This window comes from Schistocerca cancellata, chromosome 11 (assembly GCF_023864275.1).
Source record: "Schistocerca cancellata isolate TAMUIC-IGC-003103 chromosome 11, iqSchCanc2.1, whole genome shotgun sequence".
Classification (NCBI taxonomy): Eukaryota; Metazoa; Arthropoda; class Insecta; order Orthoptera; family Acrididae; genus Schistocerca; species Schistocerca cancellata.
In genome coordinates, this window is record NC_064636.1 from 84,976,417 (window position 1) to 84,991,137 (window position 14,721).

At 42.8% G+C, this 14,721-nt stretch overlaps 2 non-coding genes across 2 annotated transcripts; one reads left to right on the forward strand and one right to left on the reverse strand.

The window, feature by feature from the left end:
• Positions 1 to 594: 594 nt before the first annotated feature.
• Trnaw-cca (transfer RNA tryptophan (anticodon CCA)) lies at positions 595 to 669 on the reverse strand. The gene has a single exon. It is a non-coding gene; the product is annotated as a tRNA-Trp (tRNA).
• A 348-nt stretch (positions 670 to 1,017) lies between these two features.
• Trnas-uga (transfer RNA serine (anticodon UGA)) lies at positions 1,018 to 1,092 on the forward strand. Its single transcript has one exon. It is a non-coding gene; the product is annotated as a tRNA-Ser (tRNA).
• Positions 1,093 to 14,721: the final 13,629 nt, after the last annotated feature.

The window sequence follows — 14,721 nt, forward strand, 5'->3', positions numbered from 1 at the left end:
CCGTGATCTCAGCGCGCTATTTAAGCCCATAGCAAGGGTTAGTCTGGCATAGTTTCCTGCCGTTATGTAGACAGGAGTGACACCACCAACAGTCGACCAATGGGTAACATATTTTAAATTTACGTAATTTTAGCTGTTGTATAATGGTGTCTTTCTGACGGATATCTATAATTTCACAGTGTGAACGCCCAGAAGACGACCCCTACGTCGGGGTGAAACCGGTTGGCGGTATAATAGTAATAAATGCGATTAAGACTGTTTTTGAATAATTGATTAGTCATACTAATCGATGCTTTATCACCACAACCATGTTGTCCAAAAATCCCTGTTCACTAGTCTGGGTATTCTGACACTGGCCTCTCACTACATACAGTATATTCCTTACTGTCGTTTCTTGTTAACAATATCCGCTTGTTCCCAAGAATTAGCAGCTTTAACTCAATACTAGGCAGAAATTCGGTCTGTATTTGGATCGCAGTTCATTGACTCTTGTGCAGAAAGGTGTGCAGTATACTGCTGCATCCATTTTCAATACGCTGCCACAAGAATTCAAACATCTTAGCAGTATGAAACTTCCTGGCAGATTAAAACTGTGTGCCCGACCGAGACTCGAACTCGGGACCTTTGCCTTTGGCGGGCAAGTGCTCTACCAACTGAGCTACCGAAGCACGACTCACGCCCGGTACTCACAGCTTTACTTCTGCCAGTATCTCGTCTCCTACCTTCCAAACTTTACAGAAGCTCTCCTGCGAACCTTGCAGAACTAGCACTCCTGAAAGAAAGGATACTGCGGAGACATGGCTTAGCCACAGCCTGGGGGATGTTTCCAGGATGAGATTTTCACTCTGCAGCGGAGTGTGCGCTGATATGAAACTTCCTGGCAGATTAAAACTGTGTGCCCGACCGAGACTCGAACTCGGGAACTTTGCCTTTCGCGGGCAAGTGCTCTACAGAAGTTTGGAAGGTAGGAGACGAGATACTGGCAGAAGTAAAGCTGTGAGTACCGGGCGTGAGTCGTGCTTCGGTAGCTCAGTTGGTAGAGCACTTGCCCGTGAAAGGCAAAGGTCCCGAGTTCGAGTCTCGGTCGGGCACACAATTTTAATCTGCCAGGAAGTTTCATATCAGCGCACACTCCGCTGCAGAGTGAAAATCTCATTCTGGATCTTAGCAGTAACCCACGCGCTTTCAAATCGAAAGTGAAGCGTTTCCTCATAGTTTCACTCCTTCTATACTGTCGAGGACTTCCTTGAAAAATTAAGCTGATTCCTACGTTATTTTGTTGATTACGTTTACTTAAACTTATGGCTTGTCTTTTTTGGGTTCATAAACTTTTTTTGTATGTTATTACTTTTATGTTGTAATTTTATGTAACTGACGCGTTCCATGACCTTGGAGATTTGCTCCTCAATTTGGTCCTACGCAACTAGACGTACAAAAAAAAATAGTTTTTACTACTAACACTGTTAGGCTCTTTTGGGACTTAATCTGATGTTTTTTTTCATTATTTCAAATCCAGCATTTCACTCAGATTAAAGTTCTGTTCTACGACACTGTTCACATGCGCAACACAGTCAACCAACAGTCAAAACTGTTCAGCAATTGAATACGATATCTGAAGCATACGTTACACGACGAGAAGGTTTTTGAAAAAAGAATATTCAGTATTTAAATTTATAGGTAAATTCCATAGAAAGCGTATATTAAAAATACGATACTGATCCCCCACAATACTCAAAATAGGTCAAAACAGTGGTGCAAAAAAGAAGAAACCATGCCAAATTTAAAAGAACGCAAAGTGTCCGGTATTGGAGACGCTTTACTGAATCTCGGAATTTAGAGCGAACTTCAATGCGAGTTGGTTTTAATACCGTAGTTTCCACAACGAAACGCCGTCTCAAAATCTGACACAAAATCCAAAGAGACTCTGGTCGTATGTAAAGAACACCAGCCGCAAGAATCTATCAGTACCTCCACCGCGCTTTACCAATGGTAATATTACCGATGCCAGTACCAATAAAGCGGAGTTACTAAGCGAAGACAAAGGAAATATTCCAGAATTTGAATCAAGAACAGCTACCAACATGAGTAACTCAGAAGTAGCTACCTTCGGTGCAGGGAAGCAGCTTAAATCAGTAAACGCAAATCTTCCGCCCAAGTTTGTATGTCGATTAGGTGCCTTTCGGCGTATCCTGATGCAGTAGCTCCGTAATTGGCAATCACATACTCGTCGAAAGATCCGTACCTAAAGACCCGAAACTTGCACAGATCGCATCAATACTAAAGAAAGGAAACATGACTAATGCGCTGAATTACATACCAAATCACTAACGTCGATTTTCCGTGGGATTGTGGAAAGTATACCGTTTTCGAACATTAGGAATTACCTCGAAGGAAACAATTTATTGACAAGTAGCCAACACGGATTCACAAAGTATCGTGAAACATAATTAGTTCTCTATTGTCACGAAGCAATAAGTACTATCGACAGGGGATGTCCAATTGAATATTATTAGATTGTTTTTAGATGTCCAGAAGGGTTTTGACACCGTTACTCACAAGTGACTACTAATCGTGTTGTGTGTCTATGGCGTATCGCTTCAGTTGTGCGTCTGGATTCGTCATTTCTTGTCACAGAGATCACAGTTCGTAGTGATCGACAGAAAATCGTCGAGTAAAACAGAAGTGAATTCTGGCTTTCCCCAAGGAAGAGTTATAGGTCCTGTGCTGTTCCTTATTTATATAAACGATTTAGAAGACAATCTGAACAGCCCTGTTAGATTGTTTGCAAATTATGTTCTCATTTACCGCCTAGTAAAATCATCAGAAGATCAAAATCAGTTGAATAATATCTTAAATACCAAGTCTATATGATGTGAAAATTAGCAGTTGATTTAAATAAAGCCGGCCGCTGTGGCCGAGCGGTTCTGGACGCTTTAGTCTGGAACCGCGCGACCGCTACGGTCGCAGGTTAGAATCCTGCCTCGGGCATGGATGTGTGTGATGTCCTTAGGTTAGTTAAGTTCAAGTGGTTCTAAGTTCTAGGGGAGTGATGACCTCAGATATTAAGTCCCGTAGTGCTCAGAGCCATTTGAAACTTTTTTTTTTTTTTTTTTTTTTTTTTTTTAATAAGGAAGAGTGTGAGAGCATCCGGGTGAGTACTAAAAGAAATCGGTTAAATTTCGGTTACACGATAAAATAAATAAATCTAAAGGCTAGCAGTTCAGCTAGATACCTGGGAATTACAACTACGAACAAGTTACATTTGAACGGTTACATACGTAATGTCGTCGGGAAGGCAAAGCAAAAATTGCGTTTTATAGGCAGAACACTTAGAAGATGCAACAGGTCCAGTAAAGACTTAAACTGGAACTATCAAATAGATAATGTTGTGGGGAAAGAGAACCTAAGATTGGGTTTTATTGGCGGAACACTTAGAAAACGCAACGGCTCTGCGAAAGAGACCGCCTACACTACGCTTGTCCACCCTCTCCTGGAGTAATAGCTACGCGGTGTGGGATCCTTACCAGACAGGATTGACGAAGGACATCGAAAAAGTTCAAGGAAGGGCAGTTCCGTTTGCATTATCGAGAAATAGGGGAGAGAGTGCCAGGGATATCATAAAACGAGTTGGGGTGGCAATGATTTAAAGAAAGAAGTTTTTCGTTGCAGTGAGGTCTTTTCACGAAATTCCAATCATCACCTTTCTCCTCTGATTCCGAGAATATTTTATTGACATCAGCCCACATAGGGAGAAGTGATCATCTAATGAAGTACGACAAATCAGACCTCGCAAGTAACGATTTAAGTGTTCATTTTTTCCCGCGCGCTGTTCGACAGTGGAACGATAGAGAAGTATCTTAAACGTGGTCCGATGAACCTTCTGCCAGGCACTTGAGTGGGAATTGCAGAGTAGTGATGTGGATGCAGAATTGCTTTTAAACAATGTATTTAAAATGGTGTTTCATAGTACATGAGTTATGAAAATCCAAGTAACGCAAATTGTACACCACATCGATAATAATCAAATAGTAAATACTAGCATTAAAAAAAATAAAAATAAAAACGCGTGATGCGGAGATAAAGTAAAACAGAAAATTATTCTCAGGCCTCGTCAATATAAATTCTGACTTTAAATTTGTAAACTTCTTTCTGAAATAAATATCGCTACAGATTTTTATTTTATTTGTTTTACACATGTAGTTCCGTTGGATCAAGGATCAAGGTCTTGGAACTTGTCAGCATATGAAATTACAGCATAAAAGTTATTACAGATAAAATAAAATGTTTATGAAGTCAAAAAAAAAGACAATCCGCAAGTTTAAGTGAACGCAATCAACAACAAAATACGGCAATCAGCTTAATTCTTCAAGGAACTTCTCGATAGAATAGGAGTGACCCATGACGAAACTCTTCAGTTTTCATTTGAAAGCGCGTGGATTACTGCTAAGATATTTGAATTCTTGTGGCAGCTTATTGAAAATGGATGCAGCAAGATACTCCACAAATTTCTGCACAGGAGTCAAGGCTACGCGATCCAAATACAGACTGGATTTCTGCCTAGTAATAACTGGGTGAAAGCTGCTAATTCTTGGAAGTAAGCTCATATTGCTGACAAAAAACGACAGATCTGTGAACGTTTAGAATATTTATTGCGAGAAGGCTCTGAATAGCAGCTGGGTAAAGTATTTTCAATTTTTAAAGTTCACGTATAGCGTTTCCCTACCTCCTACGTACTTCCTGCATTTGTAAAAAAAATCGTTAACGTCTCCAGTTTGCCGTACGCCGTAGTCGATTCAAATGGCTCTCAGCACTATGGGACTTAACAGCTATGGTCATCAGTCCCCTAGAACTCAGAACTACTTAAACCTAACTAACCTAAGGACAGCACACAACACCCAGCCATCACGAGGCAGAGAAAATCCCTGACCCCGCCGGGAATCGAACCCGGGAACGCCGTAGTCGCAAATATCAGTTTCGTTTAAGTTCAAATGGGAAACAGCCTTGGGTAATATCACAAAGGCGATTCAAGCGGTGATCAGTCGACGAGTGTCTGAACTTTTATTACCAGGAAAGCAGCGATGTCTTTGCTGCATTGATGCCTACGGCGGAACTGACCTTTATATCTATTTGACGTCTTGCATTTATACTTTCAGACCTTTTTAATACTGGTCCGTGCGCGTATCAGTCATCATAACGTCTACCTTGAACTTGGTTTATGGAACAAGTAACTCACTAAGATATTAAAGGGTATCTCGATATTTAAAAGGTTCCCAGGTATAGTAGCCTGCCTTGCTACATTATCTACTATTTCGTTGTTGTAGATTGCTACATGTGCCTTTATCCAAACTAAATAAATGTATTTGTTTGTTCAATAGAGATCCATGTGTTTATACCTCACACTCATCACGTATTTATTGGTCCGCTATGCCTATCCCCGATGTTATTCAATCTGTATACTGAGCAAACAGTAAAGGAAACAAAAGAAAAATTCGGAGTAGGAATTAAAATCCATGGAGAAGAAATAAAAACTTTGAGGTTCGCCAGTGACATTATAATTCTGTCAGAGAAAGCAAAGGACCTGGAAGAGCAGCTGAACGGAACGGACAGTGTCTTGAAAGGAGGATATAAGATGAACATCAACAAAAGCAAAATGAGGATAATGGAATGTAATCGAATTAATTCTGGTGATGCTGAGGGAATTAGATTAGGAAATGAGACACTTAAAGTAGTAAATGAGTTTTGCTATTTGGGGAGCAAAATAACTGATGATGGTCGAAGTAGAGAAGATATAAAATGTAGACTGGCAATGGCAAGGAAAGCGTTTCTGAAGAAGAGAAATTTGTTAACATCGTGTATAGATTTACATGTCAGGAAGTCGTTTCTGAAAGTATTTGTATGGAGTGTAGTCATGTATGGAAGTGAAACGTGGACAATAAATAGTTTTGACAAGAAGAGAATAGAAGCTTTTGAAGTGTGGTGCTACAGAAGAATGCTGAAGATTTGATGGGTAGATCACATAACTAAAGAGGTGGTATTGAATAGAATTAGGGAGAAGAGAAATTTATGGCACACCTTGACTAGAAGAAGGGATCGGTTGGTAGGACATGTTCTGAGACATCAAGGGATCACCAATTTAGTATTGGAGGGCAGCGCGGAGGGTAAAAATCGTAGAGGAAGACCAAGAGATGAATACAATAAGCAGATTCAGAAGGATGTAGGTTGCAGTAGGTAGTGGGAGATGGTGAAGCTTGCACAGGATAGAGTAGCATGGAGAGCTGCATCAAACCAGTCCCAGGACTGAAGACCACAACAACAACAGCAATGCCCACTTTTAATGTTCAGCGGATTGGAGTACACTACTTGCATCAGTTAGTCTGGAGAGTCATTCGTGTCTTCGATTATATGCAACTGCATCAGGTGTACATCAGCATCAGATAAGGAGTTAAAGCTTTGGAATCAGTCAGCTGACTTAAAAAAGCACGCAACATTTCTCTTTTTCCTGATCAGCTTCTCGCGGTCGGGATTCACAATCATGTAGAATTTTTTGAAGGACATCATATTCACAGGTGACTGCAGAAATTATTTATATCACTACCGCGATTTCGGCCTTCGGGCCATATCCAAGTGGCCCTGCAAGAAATGTATGCATGTCGGAGACTTATTTTTGACGAGGGCGTGTATACATGTCGGAGAATTTTAAAGTTTGGCATAAGCAAAATCTTTTTTAGTACCACTCGAAAATGGTACAAAGGCCGAAACTGCAATAGTGAAATAAATAATTTCTACAGTCAATGGCGAATACGATGCCCTACAAAAAAAAAATGTCCTTTTCCTGCTAACTGTGAACACTTGCGTCACGGAAACATATTGCCGCGAACATTGCCGGCCATTAGTAGCTGAGAAGGTTTCCGAACATGCGGCTGCAATTCGGGTGGGTGGCAACTCTGGCAAGCAACATTGCTGCGCTATATCGGCTGCAGCAATACTAAAGAAAAATCAAGACACTTTCATAGGATTTGTCGACGTGGAAAAAATTCTCGTCAGTGTAAATTGGTTCAAGATGTTCGAAATTCTGAGGGGGAAGAAAGGGAGAAACGGGCAATATAGAACAGGTATAAGAACCAAGAGAGGACAATAAGATTGGGAGACAGAGAACGAGGTTCAAATAACTTACGAGTTTGCTGCCGGGTGACGTTGTCGACCACAGCCGATATTTCGACAGGAGCACACCCTGCCATTCTCAAGGCACAAATGCAAGGAAGAAGAAATGTGCAAGCAAATTTCGACGACGTCACCCGGCAGCAAACCCGTAAGTTATTTGAACATTCGATTCGCCGGGAAAAGTTACGGTCTCAAAGAACGAAGTGCTTGGGTTAAAAATTGTGCAGTATAGGGATGTAGTATTTCGCCTCTACTGTTCAATATGGGCATCGAAGAAGCAATTACTGAAATAAAAGAAAAATTCAGGAGCGGAATTGAAATTAAAGGTGAAAGGATATCAATAATAAGATCCGCTGATGAGATTGCTATCCTGAGTGATAGTGAAGAAGAATTACAGGATCTGCTGAATGCCATGAACAGTCTAATAAGTACAGAATATGGATTTAGAGTAAACCGGAAAATGACCAAAGTAATGAAAATTCGCAGAAATGAGAACAGCAAGAAACTTAACAACAGAATGGGTCATCACGAAACAGATGAAGTTAAGGAATTCTTATACGTAGGCAGCAAGGAAGGAGAACATCAAAAGCAGACTAGCACTGGAAGAAAGTGCATTCTTGGCCTAGAGAAGTTTATTAATGTCAAACATAGGCCTCAATTTGAGGAAAAGATCTCTGAGAATCTATGTTTGCGGCACAGAATTGTATGGCATTGAGACACGGGTTGCGGGAAAACCGGAGGAGAAGAGAATTGAGATTTGGTGCTACAGACGAGTGCTGAAAATTTGGTGGACTGAGGTGAGGAATGAGGAGGTTCTACACCGAATCGGAGAGAAAAGGGCTGTATGTAAAACAGAAGCGAGAAGAAGAGACATGATGGTAGCATCACGGACTACCTTCCGTCGTACTAGAGGCAGCTGCAGAGGGAAAAAACTGTAGGTCAAGACATAGATTGGAATAATTGAGGACGTAGGTTGCAAGTGTTTCTCTCCGATGAAGAGTTTGGCACAGGCGGGACGCATCAAACCAGTCAGAAGACTGATGATTCGAAAAAAAAAATTGTCTGTAATAATCAGCTTTTATGGAGCGTGTAAACGTATCTACATCTATACAGTTTATTCCCAGTTTCTTTCTTTGATTTCCTCATTGTGAATACCCTCCCGCCATTGTTCCCACCCACTAGTACCCGCAATCATCCTAGCTACTTTCATATCCGTAAGCTCAACCTTGTTCATAAGGTAACCTGAATCCACCCAGCTTTCGCTCCCATACAACAAAGTTGGTCGAAAGATTGAACGGTGCACAGATAACTTAGTCTTGGTACTGACTTCCTTCTTGCAGAAGAGAGTAGATCGTAGCTGAGCACTCACTGCATTACCTTTGCTACACCTTGCTTCCAGTTCTTTCACTATGTTGCCATCCTGTGAGAATATGTATCCTAAGTACTTGAAACCGTCCACCTGTTCTAACTTTCTTCCTCCTATTTGGCACTCAATCCGTTTATATCTCTTTCCCACTGACATTACTTTCGTTTTGGAGATGCTAATCTTCATACCATAGTCCTTACATTTCTGATCTAGCTCTGAAATTTTACTTTGCAAACTTTCAATCGAGTCTGCCATCACAACTAAGTCATCCGCATATGCGAGACTGCTTATTTTGTGTTCACATATCTTAATCTCACCCAGCCAGTCTATTGTTTTCAACATATGATCCATAAATAATATGAACAACAGTGGAGACAGGTTGCAGCCTTGACTTACCCCTGAAACTACTCTGAACCATGAACTCAATTTACCGTGAACTCTGCTGCCTGACTATCTATGTAAAGACCTTTAATTGCTTGCAAAATTTTGCCTCCTATTCCATAATCTCGTAGAACAGTCAATAACTTCCTCCTAGGAACCCGGTCATATGCCTTTTCTAGATCTACAAAGTATAGATACAATTCCCTGTTCCACTCATAACACTTCTCCATTATTTGCCGTAAGCTCTAAGGGCGAACAGGCTTAGATGGTGGGGTCATGTTACACGCGTGGGAGAAGCGGGGTTACCCAAGAGCCTAATGGGTTCAGCAGTAGAGGGTACGAGGAGTCGAGGTAGACCAAGGAGAAGGTACCTGAATTCGGTTAAGAATGATTTTGAAGTAATAGGCTTAACATCAGAAGGGGCACCAATGTTAGCACTGAATAGGGGATCATGGAGGAATTTTATAAGGGGAACTACGCTCCAGACTGAACGCTGAAAGGCATTCTTGTTGTTGTGGTCTTCAGTCCTGAGACTGGTTTGATGCAGCTCTCCATGCTACTCTTCTATCCTGTGCAAGCTTCTTCATCTCCCAGTACCTACTGCAGCCTACGTCCTTCTGAATCTGCTTAGTGTATTCATCTCTTGGTCTCCCTCTACGATTTTTACCCTCCACATTGCCCTCCACTACTTAACTGGTGATCTCTTGATTCCTCAGAACATGTCCTACCAACCGATCCCTTCTTCTGGTCAAGTTGTGCCACAAACTCCTCCCCAATTCTATTCAATACTCCCTCATTAGTTATGTGATCTACCCACCAAATCTTCAGCATTCTTCTGTAGCACCACATTTCTTAAGCTTCTATTCCCTTCTTGTCTAAACTATTTATCGTCCATGTTTCATTTCCCTACATGGCTACACTCCTTACAAATACTTTCAGAAACGACCACCTGACAAAACTATACTCGATGTTAACAAGTTTCTCTTCCTCAGAAACGCTTTCCTTGCCATTGCCAGTCTACATTTTATATCCTCTCTACTCCGATCATCATCAGTTATTTTGCTCCCCAAATAGCAAAACTCCTTTACTACTTTAAGTGTCTCATTTCCTAATCTAATTCCCTCAGATCACCCTACTTAATTCGACTACATTCCATTATGCTTGTTTTGCTTTTGTTGATGTTCGGCTTATGCCCTCCTTTCAAGACACTATCCATTCCGTTCAGCTGCTCTTCCAAGTCCTTTGCTGTCTCTGACAGAATTACAATGTCATCGGCGAACCTCAAAGTTTTTATTTCTTCTCCATGGATTTTAATACCTACTCCGCACTTTTCTTTTGTTTCCTTTATTGCTTGCTCAAAATACAGATTGAATAGCATCGGGGAGAGGCTACGACCCTGTCTCACTCCCTTCCCAACCACTGCTTCCCTTTCATGTCCCTCGACTCTTATAACTGCCATCTGCATTCTGTACAAATTGTAAATAGCCTTTCGGTCCCTGTATTTTACCCCTGTCTCCTCCAGAATTTGAAAGAGACTATTCCAGTCAACGCCGGCCGCGGTGGCCGAGCAGTTCTAGGCACTCAGTCCGGAACCGTGTGACTGATACTGTCGCAGGTTCGAATCCTGCCTCGGGCATGGATGTGTGTGATGTCCTTAGGTTAGTTAGGTTTAAGTAGTTCTAAGTTCTAGGGGACTGATGACCATAGAAGTTTAGTCCCATAGTGCTCAGAGCCATTTGAACCATTCCAGTCAACATTGTCAAAAGCTTTCTGAAAGACATAATCAGTCTTAAATGATGGTGATGATGTAAACGTACCTTTAGAAGCGGCTGAAGAAACACGACACACTTTCGATTTTCATAGGCATCCTGTTTTTGGGGCAGCTATGTTAGGTGGTCACCCCTGGCGAACAGGAATGCGGACAGTGTATATATGTGTGTGTGTGTGTGTGTGTGTGTGTGTGCGTGGTGTTTTTTTTTTGTGGCCTACTGCCGCCCTTGCCCCCAAGGTCAGGTAGGAATCTTCCGCGTCGTACAATTTCCCACATCTGCCGCCCGCCCCAGGGGGTGTGAGGGTTTGCTTTGTGCCGCCGCTAGTTCTGAAGGCAGTCCAAAATTCACTTCGGCTCTCTCCGTCCAATGAATGGGGGACCTAGGTCAGGTTTTTGCCTGCCTTACGACCGACGGTAATTGGAGAGTATGACCCACGGCCGCCCCGAACATAGCGAGGGCATATACAGGCGAGAACTATTGCGCAATTATCTTGACAGCTCATCCGTCCAAGTTTCCGACCACGAATAATGTTGCGGTCTTCGGTCCAAAGGTAGGTTTGATGCACTCTCTACCTCTTCATTTCTTGCACGGGAAGTGCTGTCTCAATACCTCGTCAGTTTATAGGGTTTGGGTTCTGTCTTTTTTGCGAACACGATGTTTTAGACATGTTTCAACACCTCTGTGCCATCATCAGTGTGTTTTTGTTTATTGAAAAGCGTAAAAGTTAAATTATTTTGGATTATAACTGATTTAACAAGGTGAGGCCTAAAGAAAGTTCTCGTTCGTTTTGCTTCTTACCGTGATGTTACGTCATATGGTTTTTCAGGACCAACTGTGTGGTGTCCTGTACTGATAGCTTGTCATCTGCAAATCAGACGATGTAAATATAAATTTCATCGGCGACTCAACACATCCCTTGATTTTTTCTTAAAAAAAAAAAAACCTTGATTTTGGCGCGTCAAAATGTTTGCGTACGTGTTTGTTATTACTTACGTTTTGTTGTGACTCCTTTTGGGTTCCGAGCATACCGCACGCACACATATTAATGTAGGCTCGTTTCAGACTGGGACACTTGTGACGGTCACCGGTGACGGTCACTGATAGAGATACCTACGTTTGAATTGGAGCATTCACACCGGGACACTGCACTGAGTCACCGAGTCACGGTGGCCCAGCAGTGACTCACCCTCGCCACATGTGACGGACACCGATACAGTGTTCGCTGCGGTCACCGCCGGACATGCATTAGCCTGTATTGGAGTGTTCACGCTGGGACACCGATCACAGACACGGCATTGCGGAGTTGCCAACAGACAGGCAGCCGTTGCTGAGCCCAGTGGTGAAGTGGAAAGTCGTCCCGTTATTTGGGATATGAAAAGCGATGACTACAGTAACAAAGTCATGAAAATAAAAGCGTGGCAAGAAATTATTACGAAGTTTGTGCCTGATTTCGATGAAAAGAGCATAGATGAAAGAAACAAAATTGCTAAGTTCTATATTCTTTTTTCACTTTAATACCGTATTTTTCGGACCACAAGAATAGCGAAATATATTTCCTATCCCTGTACGAGGCTAGGAGGTTAATAACCTACAAGGAGAATACTAGTAGTTCATCAAATGAAGTTTTTGACATTCGAAAATACTGAAAAAACTTCTTCTCAGATTGTCTCAGATCGTCATAAAGGGTGTAATACAGCCGATCACGTAGCAGTGGATGTACGTGTAATGAACGTTTTGCCTTCATTCTCCTCCTCCTCCTCCTCATTCCAAGTACTGACAACAGTTCCTCCTCGCCCGAGTCCATTTCACCAACTAGTCAGTTGGCGACAGCTGCAGGGTGGGACACCAGTGACCAAGGAGTGTTCGCCACAGTCACCGGTGACCGTCACAAGTGTCCCAGAGTGAAACGAGCCGTACTCTCTCTAATTTCTATCTTTATGAACGCCCTTTTACTTCGCAAAACACGGTGAGCACCTTTTTCTATATACCTTGGGTGAGCACTATGTTGTTGTGTTTCCTAAACCAGTTGGCGTCCATTTGTTCGAGAGAGTCTAGCGCCGATGTTGAATTTTGTATACTTTCTCTCTCTCTCTCTCTCTCTCTCTCTCTCTCTCTCTGTGTGTGTGTGTGTGTGTGTGTGTGTAAGCTGCTTTAGCTGTTTGTATTGCCTTCTCTGTAAGGTTCCATTAATGTGTTAAATAATGTGCCTTTATAGAGCGTTGTGTTTTCATTTAAAACTTGATTGCCGTCTGCTATTGCCTTCTGTATGTGCAAGTTCTTTTCTATTGTCAGTTTGTGGTATAGGTTGCTGTTGTAGTTGGGTGGTGGTTATGGGCTATTAGGTGATCAGCAAATGTGCTGTGGGTGATTAACCTTCCACTGTTAGCCATTTCTTGATCGAATGCCCTTTTTTCTAACAACTTACGTTCTGAGGTATGTTTGCTGTCTAAGTTATCGACCGATTTAGCGAACGACGCGCACGCTGTCGACCGCGTTTACTTTTTGCCCGTCGTAGCAATATGGCGAAGGACATTTAATCTTTGGTTAGCGACCTCCGCTTTCTGTAAGGCGTATTTTGTGGGCTTTTCCCCACGTGGAAGTCATTGTTTTTAGCTCTCTTTTCCTTCCGTCGATTGGGCTTAGCGTGTAGTAGCTTTTTACTGCTTTTACTTACTGGTGTTCTAAGTTTATGACATGGGTACTTATGGCCTACTTTCTGCTGAAAAAAAAACAAAAAAACAAAAAAAACGTAGTAATTATACGGTCTGAAAGCAACAATTATGAACATACTCCATCAGAAGCAACATTTTAACTTTGTTGGAATGCGGACGGGTACAATATGATTTGAATCTCCGAAAAATACCAACTAAAAATAGCAGAAAGATGGCTTTCTTAGAAACCATCGTTATCCAGAGCGGTGGCTAGGTGTTTTGCCACTCCAAGCGAGAACTCTTTTTAAGGCCCCTCTTTTTAACTACCATCAGTGCCCCCTCCCCCCCCCCCTCTCTTCCACGACCATCAACATACAACACAAAAACGCAAATCTGCTACTATACTTTCAAACTGAGATGACGAGACGTCTTCATTTTCTGAGGGCAGTTCTCTATTCTGATTTTTTGTCCTGAGTTCCTTTGCTGGCCGCTGTGTCCGAGCGGATCCAGGCGCTTCAGTCCGAAACCGCGTTGCTGCTACGGTCGCAGGTTCGAGTCCTGCCTCGGGCGTGGGTGGGTGTGTGATGTCCTTAAGCTAGTTAGGTTTAAGTAGTTGTAGGGGACTGATGACCTCAGACATAAAGTCCCATAGTGCTTAGAGCCATTTGAACCATTTGAGTGCCTTTAACGAATGTCCTCAATTTCTAATTTTTTTGAAATTTCCAAAATAATTGAAATAGGAGAAATGTGCAGCACGTTTTAAACTAGAGCCCAACTGAATATACCGGTGCAACCAAATTTGGCATCAAATATATATTTGACTAAACTGCTACAAACGGAATAATAAAGGTGCAGAGCTACACTCCTGGAAATGGAAAAAAGAACACATTGACACCGGTGTGTCAGACCCACCGTACTTGCTCCGGACGCTGCAAGAGGGCTGTACAAGCAATGATCACACGCACGGCACAGCGGACACACCAGGAACCGCGGTGTTGGTCGTCGAATGGCGCTAGCTGCGCAGCGTTTGTGCACCGCCGCCGTCAGTGGCAGCCAGTTTGCCGTGGCATACGGAGCTCCATCGCAGTCTTTAACACTGGTAGCATGCCGCGACAGCGTGGACGTGAACCGTATGTGCAGTTGACGGACTTTGAGCGAGGGCGTATAGTGGGCATGCGGGAGGCCGGGTGGACGTACCGCCGAATTGCTCAACACGTGGGGCGTGAGGTCTCCACAGTACATCAATGTTGTCGCCAGTGGTCGGCGGAAGGTGCACGTGCCCGTCGACCTGGGACCGGACCGCAGCGACGCACGGATGCACGCCAAGACCGTAGGATCCTATGCAGTGCCGTAGGGGACCGCACCGCCACTTCCCAGCAAATTAGGGACA